We start from the raw sequence: 17,113 nt of genomic DNA, 5'->3' as shown, positions 1-17,113 counted from the left end.
ATGTATTTTTCTTTGTTGCCAAACACTGAAAAAATTCAAGCCAGCATCTTTGTTTTGTTAGATTTTTAATAGTTGGTTAATCATCTGTAAGTAATTATGTTTATTGTTTTGATGTAGTTGAACAAAGTTCAGTAAGACTTTTATATTTTAGTTTAGAACGAGGCTTTAAAATTCAGTAGGATTATAGTATTTACATTTTGGTAAAAATGAATTTAATGAAAACAAAAATAGATTTAGGAAGATTTTTTAAAATAAGAACGGACTTCCCATCAAAGTTATATGGGTTCTAACTCATAGCCCTAAACATAAGGAAGGAAGATTTTAATTCTAAATTATATAAATAAGTCACTTCTATACATGAGAATTGATTGTTTTGTATTTATGAATTAATAATTTCAATATATAAGACATCCACTAGTTGTGAATAATTCTAAATAAAAATTTTACTTAAAACTTATCAGCAACCCCATGGAATTATTTCAACTACAATGGGGCATTAACTCATTTCGTGCAGTGTAATTAGGTACAAATATATGATAGAGTTTTGGGGTTAAGTTGAACCAGACTCTGATTACAGTTTTGCTATTTTTTGCATCAGTGTTGTATTTTTAAAAAGCTCTATAATCCTTTTTAAAAATGTTTAATTACTGGTCAGATTCTCTAGATGGAAACTCAAGCCAAATTACTGACAGAGAAAGGTTTAATCATGAAGAAAACAACTAAATCAGATTTAAGAGGGATAAATAAGGCACTTTTGAACAAGATGGTACTATTTTCTGATCTTTAACTGTTATTAAACTAAAAGCAAGAGCTTCCATTTAAAGCTAAAATGTTTCAATGTTATTGAACTTTGGTCTACCTAATTGTACTTTTAAAAAAGCAAATTTAAAAATAATGTATATTTGGCAATTTTTGCTACTAAAACACCAAATTTTCTTACTTTGTAGGTAATTTAAAATACAATTAGGGGGAAAAAAAGGGTTGCCATTAAATGAAAATGCCACAGCAGAAGATACTACTAGGTACTTTATTTTTAGGACTCTGCATCTCAAAGTTAAACATGTCCTTCTTCATTGAGTGTTTATGAACCAAAATCATGGAAATATATTCTTGTACTAAAGGTAGATTAAAGCTTGATATGTTGTTTGTGTTCTCTGAGGATAAGCTAGTGGGTTTAAATTGATGATAAGCTATGTGCTGTCTCAACATATCTCTGAAATACTTGAATACATTTTTCTATACTTCATACATCTTATTTTTAAAGTTCTTCATCATTGCTTAAATTAAATGAATTCTGCCAAAGCAAACATACAATGTTTGCTTAGACATACATAGACATAGGCAATGAATCTACGCCCCTAAAGAAATTTATGAAGATCACTTGTTTTTACATTTGAGAATATTAAAAGTGTCTCTTTTTTTAAGCTTGAAACTTGGAATGTTTCCAATACATATACTATCCACTAGTATACAAAAATACTAGCCATGAAACAACTTTTTCAGCAAGGGCGTTGATATGGTAGAAATCGCTCTATCTCAAAAGTATTAAATTTTACTTAGGTATATATACTTATATATATGCAAAGAAAATACTCTGAAAAAAATTATTTTTTAAATTTAAAATGGGAGTTCCCTGGCAGTCTAGTGATTAAGATTCTGTGCTTCCAATGGAGGGGGCACAGGTTTAATCCCTGATAGGGTAACTAAGATCCCACATGCCGCATGGTACAGCCAAAAAAAAAAAAAAAATACTCTGATGTTTCACTCATATGGCAATAGTGACATCACAAATATATCTGAATCCAAAAAGTTTAAAGGAACCTGTCCCCTTTAATGAACTCCTCAATTCAGATCAGTTCAGTCGCTCAGTTGTGTCCGGCTCTTTGTGACCCCATGGACTGTAGCAGCACACCAGGCTTCCCTGTCCGTCACCAACTCCCGAAGATACCTTTTAAAACGAACTCCTAGATACCCTTTAAAATGGTGAAACTTTATTGTAATTAGCATCCTAAGGCAGTATTTGCCTAAATGAGCCTATGTCAAACCCTGATATTTCAAATTAAACCAATTGCAAATCTATTAATGATGTGTAAATTAAAATGTGTGCATATGCCCTGAGTACCCACACATAGGTTGAAATTCCATTATGGATATTCTGAAGCATTTTGAAATGGTCACATTAGAAAGTTTGTTATTTTTCTACATGCAATTTGCTTCACTTTTTTTCTAATTTTGTATCTCACCCACTGAAATCTGTGGTTTCATGTGAATTTTAGGAAACCCTGTATTGATACCTTAGCATATACTATGTAACATCCTTTTCTTTCCCAGCTATTAGAATTGGAGTTTAAGTATAGTGAGGACCTAGAACTTTCTTTACTATTTAAAACAGATTCCAGAAAGTTGCTGTAGAAGCAGAAAGCCAAGAGTTTCTAAAATGTCTCCATACTTTCTGGATGTTTCTCCAGAACACTTACTCACCTGGAGAGCCTATGCCTCCCTCAGTTGCTGAGTTTAAGGGGCTGTACTGACTACTGATCCTATAGTCAATTCCTATTCTATAGGTATATTCATTCTAACAACTTTTACTTTAATTTTAAATTACAGATGCTTTCAATCTGTATATCCCTAAAATATGGGTACATTCATTGTGCTTATAAATTCCCAGGATCTTATGGAAGATAATGGAAATTTTAGGGCAAAACAGTGAGAAAATGAGGCTGCATGTTTGATGGAAGAGAGAAAGTTGTTAACTGTTTTAGCGCTCTGTGCAACTTATGTAATTATGATTTTAAGAGAAAAATAAGTGTATCCTCCATACTATACATTCCCTTTTCTGAATGTCTTTCACCCTGTTTTTAAAGATATAGTTTTCTATTCTTAACATGATATACCTCAACCTGCTTCACTTTGGAAGACTGAGTTATATTGGCAGCTAAATTGTTCTTTCATCTACAAAGCCCACATTCCATGAAAAATACTCAAGGAAAGATGGGACTTGCCAATACTAAACATAGAAAATTTTTCAATATTAAATAAATAGGAAGTGGGCAACACTGACATTCACAGGTGTCCTCTAACAACCAGTTAGAGCTCTCTCAGAATGAAACTCAGAAGGCATATAAGCCACAGTTCTTAGACCAATGAATCATTAATAATCTTTGAGGTCCTGTCTCCAACTCTAAATAGATTTCACAGACCTTGAAACATAGATAACAAGAGAAGTTCTCAAAATTTATGAGCATATACCATCTGTATTTCTCATCTAGTTGATGCTGACCTAGTAAAGAAAAGCAAAACACCCTAAGGACACAGCACTGACTTATATAGTCTGTCTGTCCATACTCATTAATGCTGACAAGGCAAAGACTGCAAGGTAAAGAACTTGACTGAAACACATGAAAAGAATAAGCATGGGTTCCACCTCAAGGCATTTTAATTTTAACAGTCTATCCAAGGCAAATACCATCAATGAAACTAGGGCCTATGCATTAATATTTATGTTAGATCATTTAGGGGATTAGTTGGAAATTGTTCCAGTGACTCAAAGAGTAGTTTCTGCACCTTTATAATTGTAAACTTGTCTTTTGAGTTATATTTACTTATCAAGAACAATTATGATAATGACATTTTGCTTGTTCATTTGGGTATTCAGTTTTTAAAGTAGATCATTATATTGCCTATCCTTGGCTTTTGGACTGAGTTACACGCAATTATAGAGATATAGGAACTTTTAGCACCATCATCAGCTCTGGCAGACTATACAGACTTGCCACTGTCATATGCATTTCAGAGAAGAATTTGCAAAAACTGCACAACTTTTTAAAGTGACAAATTTCAATATTTCTTAAGACTGTATCCTGAACTAATTTGCTCAAGCGAAACTAAAGGATTTTCTGGTGCAGTTTTTCCAAAATTTTTGACAAGACCACTTTCCTTAGCTGAGCCTGCCTGAACAACGAGCAGTGGAAAGGTAAGACCATGAGGATTAGAATTCCAAAAAAGACTGCAATTTTGAATATAATGGCAACCATATCTTCTTCTCCACAATGCCTACATAATTCCTTTTTTTTTTTTAAATTATTTATTTATTTTTTTTTCCAGTGGGTTTTGTCATACATTGATATGAATCAGCCATGGATTTACATGTATTCCCAATCCCGATCCCCCTTCCCACCTCCCTCTCCACCCGATTCCTCTGGGTCTTCCCAGTGCACCAGGCCGGAGCACTTGTCTCATGCATCCCACCTGGGCTGGTGATCTGTTTCACCAAAGATAGTATCCATGTTGTTCTTTTGAAATATCCCACCCTCACATTCTCCCACAGAGTTCAAAAGTCTGTTCTGTATTTCTGTGTCTCTTTTTCTGTTTTGCATATAGGGTTATTGTTATCACCTTTCTAAATTCCATATATATGTGTTAGTATGCTGTAATGTTCTTTATCTTTCTGGCTTACTTCACTCTGTATAATGGGCTCCAGCTTCATCCATCTCATTAGGACTGGTTCAAATGAATTCTTTTTAATGGCTGAGTAATACTCCATGGTGTATATGTACCACAGCTTCCTTATCCATTCATCTGCTGATGGGCATCTAAGTTGCTTCCATGTCCTGGGTATTATAAACAGTGCTGCGATGAACATTGGGGTGCACATGTCTCTTTCAGATCTGGTTTCCTCAGTGTGTATGCCCAGAAGTGGGATTGCTGGGTCATATGGCAGTTCTATTTCCAGTTTTTTAAGAAATCTCCACACTGTTTTCCATAGTGGCTGTACTAGTTTGCATTCCCACCAACAGTGTAAGAGGGTTCCCTTTTCTCCACACCCTCTCCAGCATTTATTGCTTGTAGACTTTTGGATAGCAGCCATCCTGACTGGTGTGTAATGGTACCTCATTGTGGTTTTGATTTGCATTTCTCCGATAATGAGTGATGTTGAGCATCTTTTCATGTGTTTGTTAGCCATCTGTATGTCTTCTTTGGAGAAATGTCTGTTTAGTTCTTTGGCCCATTTTTTGATTGGGTCATTTATTTTTCTGGAATTGAGCTGCAGGAGTTGCTTGTATATTTTTGAGATTAATCCTTTGTCTGTTTCTTCATTTGCTATTATTTTCTCCCAATCTGAGGGCTGTCTTTTCACCTTACTTATAGTTTCCTTTGTAGTGCAAAAACTTTTAAGTTTCATTAGGTCCCATTTGTTTAGTTTTGCTTTTATTTCCAATATTCTGGGAGGTGGGTCATGGAGGATCTTGCTGTGATTTATGTCGGAGAGTGTTTTGCCTATGTTCTCCTCTAGGAGTTTTATAGTTTCTGGTCTTACATTTAGATCTTTAATCCATTTTGAGTTTATTTTTGTGTATGGTGTTAGAAAGTGTTCTAGTTTCATTCTTTTACAAGTGGTTGACCAGTTTTCCCAGCACCACTTGTTAAAGAGGCTGTCTTTTTTCCATTGTATATCCTTGCCTCCTTTGTCAAAGATAAGGTGTCCATAGGTGCGTGGATTTATCTCTGGGCTTTCTATTCTGTTCCATTGATCTATATTTCTGTGTTTGTGCCAGTACCATACTGTCTTGATGACTGTGGCTTTGTAGTAGAGTCTGAAGTCAGGCAGGTTGATTCCTCCAGTTCCATTCTTCTTTCTCAAGATTACTTTGGCTATTCGAGGTTTTTTGTATTTTCAGACAAATTGTAAAATTATTTGTTCTAGTTCTGTGAAAAATACCGTTGGTAGCTTGATAGGGATTGCATTGAATCTATAGACTGCTTTGGGTAGAATAGCCATTTTGACAATATTGATTCTTCCAATCCATGAACACGGTATGTTTCTCCATCTGTTTGTGTCCTCTTTGATTTCTTTCATCAGTGTTTTATAGTTTTCCATGTATAGGTCTTTTGTTTCTTTAGGTAGATATACTCCTAAGTATTTTATTCTTTTTGTTGCAATGGTGAATGGTATTGTTTCCTTAATTTCTCTTTCTGTTTTTTCATTGTTAGTATATAGGAATGCAAGGGATTTCTGTGTGTTAATTTTATATCCTGCAACTTTACTATATTCATTGATTAGCTCTAGTAATTTTCTGGTAGAGTCTTTAGGGTTTTCTATATAGAGGATCATGTCATCTGCAAACAGTGAGAGTTTTACTTCTTCTTTTCCTATCTGGATTCCTTTTACTTCTTTTTCTGCTCTGATTGCTGTGGCCAGAACTTCCAACACTATGTTGAATAGTAGTGGTGAGAGTGGGCACCCTTGTCTTGTTCCTGATTTCAGGGGAAATGCCTTCAATTTTTCACCATTGAGGGTGATGCTTGCTGTGGGTTTGTCATATATAGCTTTTATTATGTTGAGGTATGTTCCTTCTATTCCTGCTTTTTGGAGAGTTTTAATCATAAATGAACAAAATTGACAAACCATTAGCAAGACTCATTAAGAAAAAAAGAGAGAAAAACCAAATTAACAAAATTAGAAATGAAAATGGAGAGATCACAACAGACAACACTGAAATACAAAGGATCATAAGAGACTACTACCAGCAGCTCTATGCCAATAAAATGGACAACTTGGATGAAATGGACAAATTCTTAGAAAAGTATAACTTTCCAAAACTGAACCAGGAAGAAATAGAAGATCTTAACAGACCCATCACAAGCAAGGAAATCGAAACTGTAATCAAAAATCTTCCAGCAAACAAAAGCCCAGGACCAGATGGCTTCACAGCTGAATTCTACCAAAAATTTAGAGAAGAGCTAACACCTATCTTACTCAAACTCTTCCAGAAAATTGCAGATGAAGGTAAGCTCCCAAACTCATTCTATGAGGCCACCATCACCCTAATTCCAAAACCAGACAAAGATGCCACAAAAAAAGAAAACTACAGGCCAATATCACGGATGAACATAGATGCAAAAATCCTTAACAAAATTCTAGCAAACAGAATCCAACAACATATTAAAAAAATCATACACCATGACCAAGTGGGCTTTATCCCAGGAATGCAAGGATTCTTTAATATCTGCAAATCAATCAATGTAATACACCACATTAACAAATTGAAAGATAAAAACCATATGATTATCTCAATAGATGCAGAGAAAGCCTTTGACATAATTCCTTATTGTATCCTCTTCTTGGGACCATTCATAGCAGTGCAGAAACAATCTTGTCCATCTCAATGATCAGTGAATAACAACCTTTAACTAAGCAAACAGTCACCATCTCAGTTTCCATGACTTATTTTAGACCTTCAAGTTCACCAACTCATCTCTTTAATGAGGGATGCTAAAAAATGATAAGAATTAAAGTTTGTGTCCAGAAGACAGTGGGCTGCTTTTCAATTAAATATTTTAGAAACTACAGTGTATATGAATACACAGGTTCCCCCTTGATTGAATACAAATAAAACACCCATAATATCTGATCTGTCTTCCTCAGCAGATGCATTGGTTTTTATTTTCTGGTTCAAGTATTACAAACAGTGATGAAAAGTGAAGTGAAAGTGTTAGTTACTCAGTTGTGTCTGACTCTTTAAGACCCCATGGACTGTAGCCTGCCAGGCTCCTCTGTCCACGGGATTCTCCAGACAGAAATACTGGAGTGGGTAGCCATTCCCTTCTCCAGGGGATCTTCCTAACCCAGGGATTGAACCTGGGTCTCCTGCATTGAAGGCAGAGTCTTTACCATCTGAGCTACAAGGGAAGGCCCAACAAAGAGTGATAAAATATAGCAATCTTGTTTTATTCTTTTTGTTTTGTTTTGTTTTATTCTTATTGCTATATAAACTCTCTGTGAATAAACAAGTAGGACACAATAGGAAGGAACTGTGTTAATTTAATAACTTTAAAATTAAACTTTTATCCCAGCCACCATTCCTCTTTAAAAATATACTCAACTTCCATAAGGAAACAGTTGTTGTTCTAATTACTTAAAAAGTGAAGCACGTATTCTTTGATAACAAGGATGCCTAGAGTCCATGTGTAAAATATAGCCCCTGAGGATTTGAAAATAACTCAGGCAGGGAAATATCTGCAGAAGCTTCTATCAGAAATCAGCCTAAAGAACAGAATCCTGAGCCAGTTGCTAAGATACTCTTACTCATTCTTTCTTCTACCATTTTTATGTTGCCTTCATCTCTTTCCTCCCCATCCCCCAAACACACATGTGCATGTGTGCACACACACTTATCATTGCTGTTGTTCGTGGGATAAATGTCTTCAAACTGGAAATGCAAAAAAAAGTCAGCTTTTCTAGGAAGATGTTCTTAATTCTGTGATGTGTTTTGCAATATCAGTGATTTCTGGTGGGAAATACAAGCAGTGCAGTCTTTTGATTTGGCCATCTCTTATTTATGAAACCAGAATATTTTGGCTCAAAAACATAAGAACAAAGCTATGTGAGTCAAATTTTTCTCCATCTATTAATGATAGAATTATAAAACACTGCTTGGACTGTGTTTGAAGAATGACTAAATATTTGTCAAACAATTCTTCCGAATGACAATCAGTAATAACTACTACTACATTTAAAACACACTAAAAGGGTTTTGATAGTGGTAGAGTATTATTTTAAAAAATAGTGATTTTGATTCCTGGCTGTACGTTAATATCCCTTACACACATTTTTGAACATGTATACACGCTGGTGTTCAACATGAGATTATATAATTCAATGATTGGTTTAACAAACATTCCTGTAGCACCTTCTAGGTACCTGGCATTGTTTTGAGTGCTGAATTTGGTATGTTCCAAGTAAGTATGGAATTCTGGGTTATTGACAAGAGTTCCACAAGTGAAAACAATTGACATGAACATACACAAACTTATTCTTCTAATAATACTCAATTTATCACTGAATGTTTTATAATTTTTCTTTCTTCATATTCATTGTAATTATTTCTCATTTACGTCTTTATAATTAAAAATTAAAGATAAACCTTTGAGTTGTTTCAGTTCAGCTTTCCTTCCAGTGTCAGAATCATTACCATCTGTGGTACATTCCTGGTACAAAATGTACCAGAATGCTCCTGAATTACCCACATTCTCCTGAAACTCTTAGAGCAACCGAGAGTTCATTATTCTGAATGCAGCCTCTTCCGCTGTGACACAGCTTTAAGTGATTTAAAAAAAAAAAAAGTTTATCAAGAGATGACTTTTACTTAATATATTCCAACTAAGTAAGTCTCCCCCATCCCCTTAAGGACAGTGCATCATGTGTTTTTTCATATCTACTTCCTGTGTGGGGGCTTCATCAATATTCCTTTTTAATCTCCTATCACTAGCTTTATTCTAATTTCAGTAAATTATTGATACACTTTGTGCTCAACAATGAGATGTTTCAGGTGCATAAAACAATGAAATATAAAATTGTCTTTGTCAATAAATAGAAATTGATAAAATTCTATGTAAATCATTTGTAGTATCTTTAAATGTCTTCCTATAATGTGGCAATAATTTTCAATTAAGTGTTTAACAATGTATTTCATGATATGAAGCTGTTAAAAAAAAACAAAACACCCTAATGGGGCTTCCCTAGTGGCTCAGATGTAAAGAATCTGCCTATAATGTAGGAGACTGGGATTTGATCCCTGGATCAGAAAGATCCCTTGGAGAAGGGAATGGCTGCCCAGTCCAGTACTCTTTTCTTTTTTAAAATTTGGTTGCACCAGGTCTTAGTTGTGGCATGTAGGATCTAGTTCCCTGACCAGGAATCAAACCTGGGTTCCCTGCATTGGGAGTCTTAACTACCAGACCACCAAGGAAGTCCCATACTCCTGTATTCTTCTCTGGAGAATCCCATGGACAGAGGAGCCTGGTGGGCTGCAGTTCACGGGGTCTCAAAGAGTCAGACATGATTCAGTGACTAACACTTTCACTTTATCAGTCAAACATAAAATTTTCAGAGCAAAGCTATTAATATAATAAAAATGTAATGAATGAAGTTGTTTTAATTGTTGCTTTTTTTTTTTCTGGGATGGTTTTAACCAAGGTGTCTTCAGGCAAACCCACTACATATTCATTATTCAGTCTGGCTTGTAATGTAAATGAAGAGTAAGAACCTGTGGGTCAAAGTTCAGGAAAGGTTCAGAGTGAGACTGTATTGAACATGCTTGAATAATTTTGCACTCCTTCACTTTCATCTCTATGAATTATGCAATGGCTTTTCCTTAAATTTGTATTTTAATGTATGATAGATTATGATACTTGGGAAAAATAGAACTAGACTGCCTTTCTATGAATATTATATAAGCTGCTGTGGAAAACAAAATGAAAAGAAAATGTGCCATATATTTTCAATGTACTATTATAATGTCATATACAGTGATTTATTATTCATGAGCCAAGATGTTTAAAAGACTACCAGAAAAAGTACGGCTATTCTATGGTGTTATTTTTTTTCTGTAGATTTAAAACACGTCTTCCTGAGTCTGATGTCTGTCTACTTTCCTGTCCAGATGATATCATATTTTTCAGGAAACTATGCTGAAAATATATTTAAAATTGTATGCATTGTTTTATCAACTTGTTCCTCTTTGTATAATCTTTAGTTCAGTTCTGAAAGTTACAAATTCTCAAATCAGAGTCATTAACATGTACAGTATATAATATTTATCATGTAACTAGATAATTTGATCAGAAACAATAAAAATTAACTCTTTTCAAGAATATGAATAACTCTTCTGTCGCATTTTTTTAAGTTTTATGAAAGGGTCATGTTTTCTGCATTTCTGATGGAAGTTATTATACAGAGATTACAAACTTGGTAATACACCATTCAGAGAAGACTTAATATATGTATATCATTACAGAAAAAGTACAGGAAAGAGGCTGGTGAATGGAACTTTTCAACTTAGAATGAGAGAAGACATATGACTATTTAGAAAAATTATTTCACATTATTTTTTAATAAGTTTTGTTTGTTTGAAAGTCTTTTCCTTAAAATCTCTTTGTTGAATAAACCACTTCTATGTAATTTGCCCATAGAGACCATTTCAGAATAGAATGTTGGTCTTTTCTATTTTTAGAATTTCCATGTGGTGTTTTCCTCTATACAGTGAGGTTAGAGTTTAGTGATAATACAATAGTTGGCAAAGAAATAAGAAAAATTAATGTGTCAGAAATTAAGAAATTATTGCAATATGATCTGTGATAATTGGTCTCTCATTTTCAAAGTACTTATAATTTAAATGTAGTTTTGTGTTTATGGAATGCCCAAGATTCAGGAAAACTGATGGACTGGAAATTGCTTGCTAGGTTGGCATTGTGTTTTCCTTAATAACCTGGCCTTTACTAACTTCTTGAGTTGCAGTTGAATGGTTCATACCACAGTGTAAGTGGAAACTCTTGGCTGAAATGCTGTCATAGACTCAAGCAAGGTCATCTCAAAGTATTAAGTGCTAGAGATATCCATGGTAAAAGATGTTTAACCAAAATGTATACGAATAAGCATCACATGCACAACTTATTGATAAACTATAACTTAAAAAAATCAATGTGTATTTTCTTGGTTTAACATATTTTCATTATTCTCCTATTTTCTATTTTCAGTACCACTGAATTGTTTGTTTTTTCTTGGTATTTTATTCCAATTTACTCCTGCTGACAATTGCTTTCCTGATAAACTTATTTTCCCTTTATATATGTATTTCTTATTTCTAACTCTACAGTTTCCATCACTAATTACCTGTTCATGGAAAAATTAAATAGGAATGAGACTATTATTAACTGAACCATGGTACACTGAAAATATGTAGCTATCTTATATTGTTTCCTTATATTTGACTTATATTTATATATATATATATATATAAGTCAACATATATATTTAAGTTTTCTCAAAATATATATTCAAAACTTATATATATTCAAGTTTTCTCAGGAAGTAGTCTTTACCCCAGTGGTGTGCTGCTCTGAAAAGCCCACTCAGGACACTGGGAACTTGGGGTTGTTCTCACTCATGGTCCCAGATGTGACAAGAGGCATTAGCGGCCTAAAGACTTATTCTCCAAACAAGGTATACTAATTAGAAATCTAATGACACATCTGCCTGTCTAGCCTCATGGCTCCTGGTCTTCCAAATGGGTCTCTGTTTAAGCCATCCAAAAAACAATCACTCAATCTTCTGAGATAATAATGTCAGATTCATTTTCTTCAGAGTAAATAAACAAATTAGAATCTTTTAAATAGTTACAGAAGCAATCATATTTATAGATTTATAAGGTCTTTTTTGAAACAGTTACTTTTCTCCAAAAAACTAATTTTGTACAGAATGACCTAGCTTGAAATACTTATTCTATGAAAGATTATTCTTGTGAGTGCAACCTTGCATTTACTAAGTGACTAGTCAAAAAATATGGAATAAAATGTAAATAAGACAGCATGGGAATTTATTCAATTTCCAAATTATTTGAAACAGAGTAGAAAATCCAACAGTATAGTTTTGTGTTTTTTTAGTTACTAGGAAGTTTGCTGCTAGGAGGTTGACCATGGATTATTGCATCCCTTGAAAGAAATAATGTTTTAATCTGCTACTTCATATTTAATAAATACCAGAAGTCTACCTGTTGGTAATATTATCTCTGAGTAATACTATCCTTCTTTGTTCCCATCATCATCAACAAACCTTCCTGAGTCCCTCCTGATTTAGGCAGTGGAAACCCCAAGCGGTGGTGAACAGGAAAGCTGCTTCAACATTCAGGAGCAAAGCAAGAAAGAAAACATTTGCAGGAACCATGTGTCATGGATCAGAAGCTTATTTCATGCACAATTCATGTTAGTACTGTTTATGAACAATAATTAATCTCTATACAAGACCTTTTCTAAAATTAAGGAATTTAATGTGTTGCATTTAATAAAATACTTTCCCAATTCATATTATTGATTCCATTTTTTCCATATTGAATGAAAAAGAGGAAGCATGAGAAATAACTGGAAATAACATAGTCTTTGTAATATACATTGAGTCTGAAAAATCAGAACCTATTTGCTGATGCTAAATTGGTTATGTTAAAAATGTCTTTTTCATACTGTCTGCAAAGTTGACTAGTGAAAATATTGGGATATATAGAAAATGTTATTTTATTTATTTAAAGAAACACATCTAGGGGAAATATATTCATGTGATTTATTCACCTGACAAGCATTATAATTTAGTTTCTAAAAGGGAAATTTAAGAAGTAATATTAATGTGGTAGTATTTAATATTATTAACATCTTTCTATTAACTTTTACTTTACATTGGTATTATTTATGATAAACATGCATGCCTTCTAATATGTGTTATACATTGTATTCTTAAGCAACAAAATATGAAAAGTTCACATGCCTTATCAGCATAATTAACTCTCTAACTGATCAATGTGCTTGATTTTTATGACTCAGAAAAGTAATTACAGAATATAAAGGTAACATACAATTGTCTGTTTTAATATCATTATTCTGCATTATTTCCTAAGTGAGATGGCCAAAACACCTTTGGCATCTTCAGTAAGCATTACAACTACTAACTCAGTACATACTGAAATGTCTTTGCTAAATAAGAAAATAAATCACAAACATCTTGTGCTAGGCCCTATGTACCCTTGGTTTCAATTAAGTTCCCAGAATCGTTTAAAGAATAATTACTCATACCCAGAATTTTCTTGAAATTTCCTGTAAATGAAGACTTTAGATTATGTTCATAATGTATTTATTATATTTATTATGTATAATTATATTATACATATATATTTGTTATTTATTATATTTTCAAAGAATATACATGCTTTCCTCTTACAAATGTAAGCTGCTCTGGGTCTAAACCACAAGATGGCTCCCTCCCATTGGTTTGGGAATTTTAAATGTCATTTCATTGAGTATTTAGGGCAATATTCTTGCATACAAGAGTGTATTTATATAGACTGAAAATAAATTACATAAATCAGTATAATACTGCTCTTTAACAGCTTTGTTAAGCAGAATTTTGAGGGATAACCTACTCAAAACCCTTATGTTACAAGTGATGAAATGGAGCCTAAAAATAGAGGCGATTTTGCTCCATGCTTCGGATCCCAGTAACTACAGAAACCAGAGCTATCCTCTCAGTTAGTCCTTGTTCTTGATCTTCACGTGGAGATAAGAAGGCCCTGGTTTGCTGTGGTCAGAAGTTCTAAGATAAATATTAATATCTTTCTGGAATGACAATTTCACTACAGAGTCTGAGACACCTGTATCATGAAAGAAATAAAGTTAAAATGAGTATCAGATACTAAAGAGAAATTCCAGTGTCACAGAGAGAAAACTGCCATGGTACCCATTTTATTTTTCAACTCCATTCCAGTTTTATCAGGGATTCTTGCTGGGAGCAAGTTGTTGCTCCTGAGCTAATATAAGAAGTATAAATACAGAGTCGGCACCACTGAGGATATATATTAAATCTAAAGACAAGAAAACATATGCAGGGGTCTCACCATCATCTACATTGCAACTTTCAGGTTTCACTTCTGTGTGCTTTGTTTCATGTCCACTCACTCTTCCACAACTGACTGGAGGCCAGACAGCTGGAAACGCTGCTTGTGTGCTCGGCTGCTCAGACATGTCCGACTCTGCAACCCCAGGCTCCTCTGTCCATGGAATTTCCCAGGCAAGAATACTGGAGTGGGTTGCAATGCTCTCCTCCAGAGGATCTTCCCAACCCGGGGATTGAGCCCATGCTCCTGGGTCTTCTGCACTGGCAGGCAATTCTTTACCACTGAGCCATCATGGAAGCCTCATGCAACACCAGGAGATGGTACCTAGAGACAAAAAAAAGGAAAGACAAAAGCCGTTACTCTGTCTCTATACTATCCCAGCATAGGAAGCAACTCCATCTTAAAACATTGACAAGATTGGTTTAATTTCTTTGACTGAGTGACCTGGCCACTCATACTGTAGAAGTCATAGGCCCACATATCAAATATTTAAGAGAGGTGATCTGTGGAAAATTAAAATACATTTTCAAGATGACCTAGTTTTAGTTCAATCATGAGTCATATTATTTGTCTGTTTCAATGCAGGATTTAAAATCTATACTTTCAAAATAGCAACGGTGTCCTAATCATATTCCTTAAACTACAAAAACTTGTTAATTTACATGTTTCCTTTTACTTTTTCTCTCCAGCTTTTAATATATGGATACATTTCATTTGTAATTGCAGTTTCAATTTAATAATAAAAAGGAGACTATTTTAATTAGACATTAAAAATGTTCATCTCATGCACAAATCCCTGGGTTTGAAAAGCATTTAGATAAGATCTCTTTATTCATCTCTGTTCTATGACATCCCAAGTAAAAATAAATACATTGCAAGTCAATTTTTGTAAATGGTAAATTTTTAATTTAAGAAAAAAATTATAGATGACTTACTCCAATTTCAAAATAATTTAAAAACATAGGAATTGACAGCAGCCTTGAAATACCATGCTAAACCTGCTGAAACTGCAATAAGTAGAAATGCATCAGAAGAAGAAAATAAACATGAAATTATTTCGATTGTCCTGGAATGTGAAGTCAAGTGGTCCTTAGAAAGCATCACTATGAACAAAGCTAGTGGAGGTGATGGAATTCCAGTTAAGCTATTTCAAATCCTGAAAGATGATGCTGTGAAAGTGCTGCACTCAATATGCCAGCAAATTTGGAAAACTCAGCAGTGGCCACAGGACTGGAAAAGGTCAGTTTTCATTCCAATCCTAAAGAAAGGCAATCCCAAAGAATGCTCAAACTACCGCACAATTGCACTCATCTCACACGCTAGTAAAGCAATGCTCAAAATTCTCCAAGCCAGGCTTCAGCAATATGTGAACCATGAACTTCCAGATGTTCAAGCTGGTTTTAGAAAAGGCAGAGGAACCAGAGATCAAATTGCCAACATCCGCTGGATCATCGAAAAAGCAAGAGAGTCCAGAAAAACATCTATTTCTGCTTTATTGACTAAGCCAAAGCCTTTGACTGTGTGGATCACAATAAACTGTGGAAAATTCTGAAAGAGATGGGACTACCAGACCATCTGACCTGTCTCTTGAGAAGTCTGTATGCAGGTCAGGAAGAAACAGTTCAAACTGGACATGGAACAACAGACTGGTTTCAAATAGGAAAAGGAGTACGTCAAGGCTGTATGTTGTCACCCTGCTTATTTAACTTATATGCAGGGTACATCATGGGAAACGCTGGGCTGGAAGAAGCACAAGCTGGAATCAAGATTGCTGGGAGAAATATCAATAATCTCAGATATGCAGACGACACCACCCCTATGGCAGAAAGTGAAGAGGAACTAAAAAGCCCCTTGATGAAAGTGAAGGAGGAGACTGAAAAAGTTGACTTAAAGCTCAACATTCAGAAAACTAAGATCATGGCATCTGGTCCCATCACTTCATTGGAAATAGATGGGGAAACAGTGGAAACTGTGTCAGACTTTATTTTGGGGGGCTCCAAAAATCAATGCAGATGGTGATTGCAGCCATGAAATTAAAAGACGCTTACTCCTTGGAAGGAAAGTTATGACCAACCTAGATAGCATATTTAAAAGCAGAGGCATTACTTTGCCAACAAAGGTCCGTCTAGTCAAGGCTATGGTTTTTCCAGTGGTCATGTATGAGAGAGTGAGAGTTGTGAGAGTTATGAGAGAATGTGAGAGTTGGACGGTGAAGAAAGCTGAGTGCTGAAGAATTGATGCTTTTGAACTGTGGGGTTGGAGAAGACTCTTGAGAGTCCCTTGGACTGCAGGAGATCCAACGAGTCCATCCTAAAGGAGGTCAGTCCTGGGTATTCATTGGAAGGACTGATGCTGAAGCTGAAACTCCAATACTTTGCCCACCTCATGCAAAGAGTTGACTCTTTTTGGAAAAGACCCTGATGCTGGGAGGGATTGGGGTCAGGAGGAGAAGGGGACGACAGAGGATGAGGTGGCTGGATGGCATCACTGACTCGATGGAGGTGGGTTTGGGTAGACTCCAGGAGTTGGTGATGGACAGGGAGGCCTGGTGTGCTGTGATTCATGGGGTCACAGAGTTGGACATGACTGAGTGACTGAGTTGAACTGAATGATTGAAAGTTAAACTAGGAACTTCTGTGCTTTTTATTACTCACCCTTATGTCTTTCTTTAAGTATGC

Source organism: Dama dama, chromosome 29 (genome assembly GCF_033118175.1).
Source record: "Dama dama isolate Ldn47 chromosome 29, ASM3311817v1, whole genome shotgun sequence".
NCBI classification, from domain to species: Eukaryota; Metazoa; Chordata; class Mammalia; order Artiodactyla; family Cervidae; genus Dama; species Dama dama.
This window is presented reverse-complemented; position numbering follows the sequence as displayed.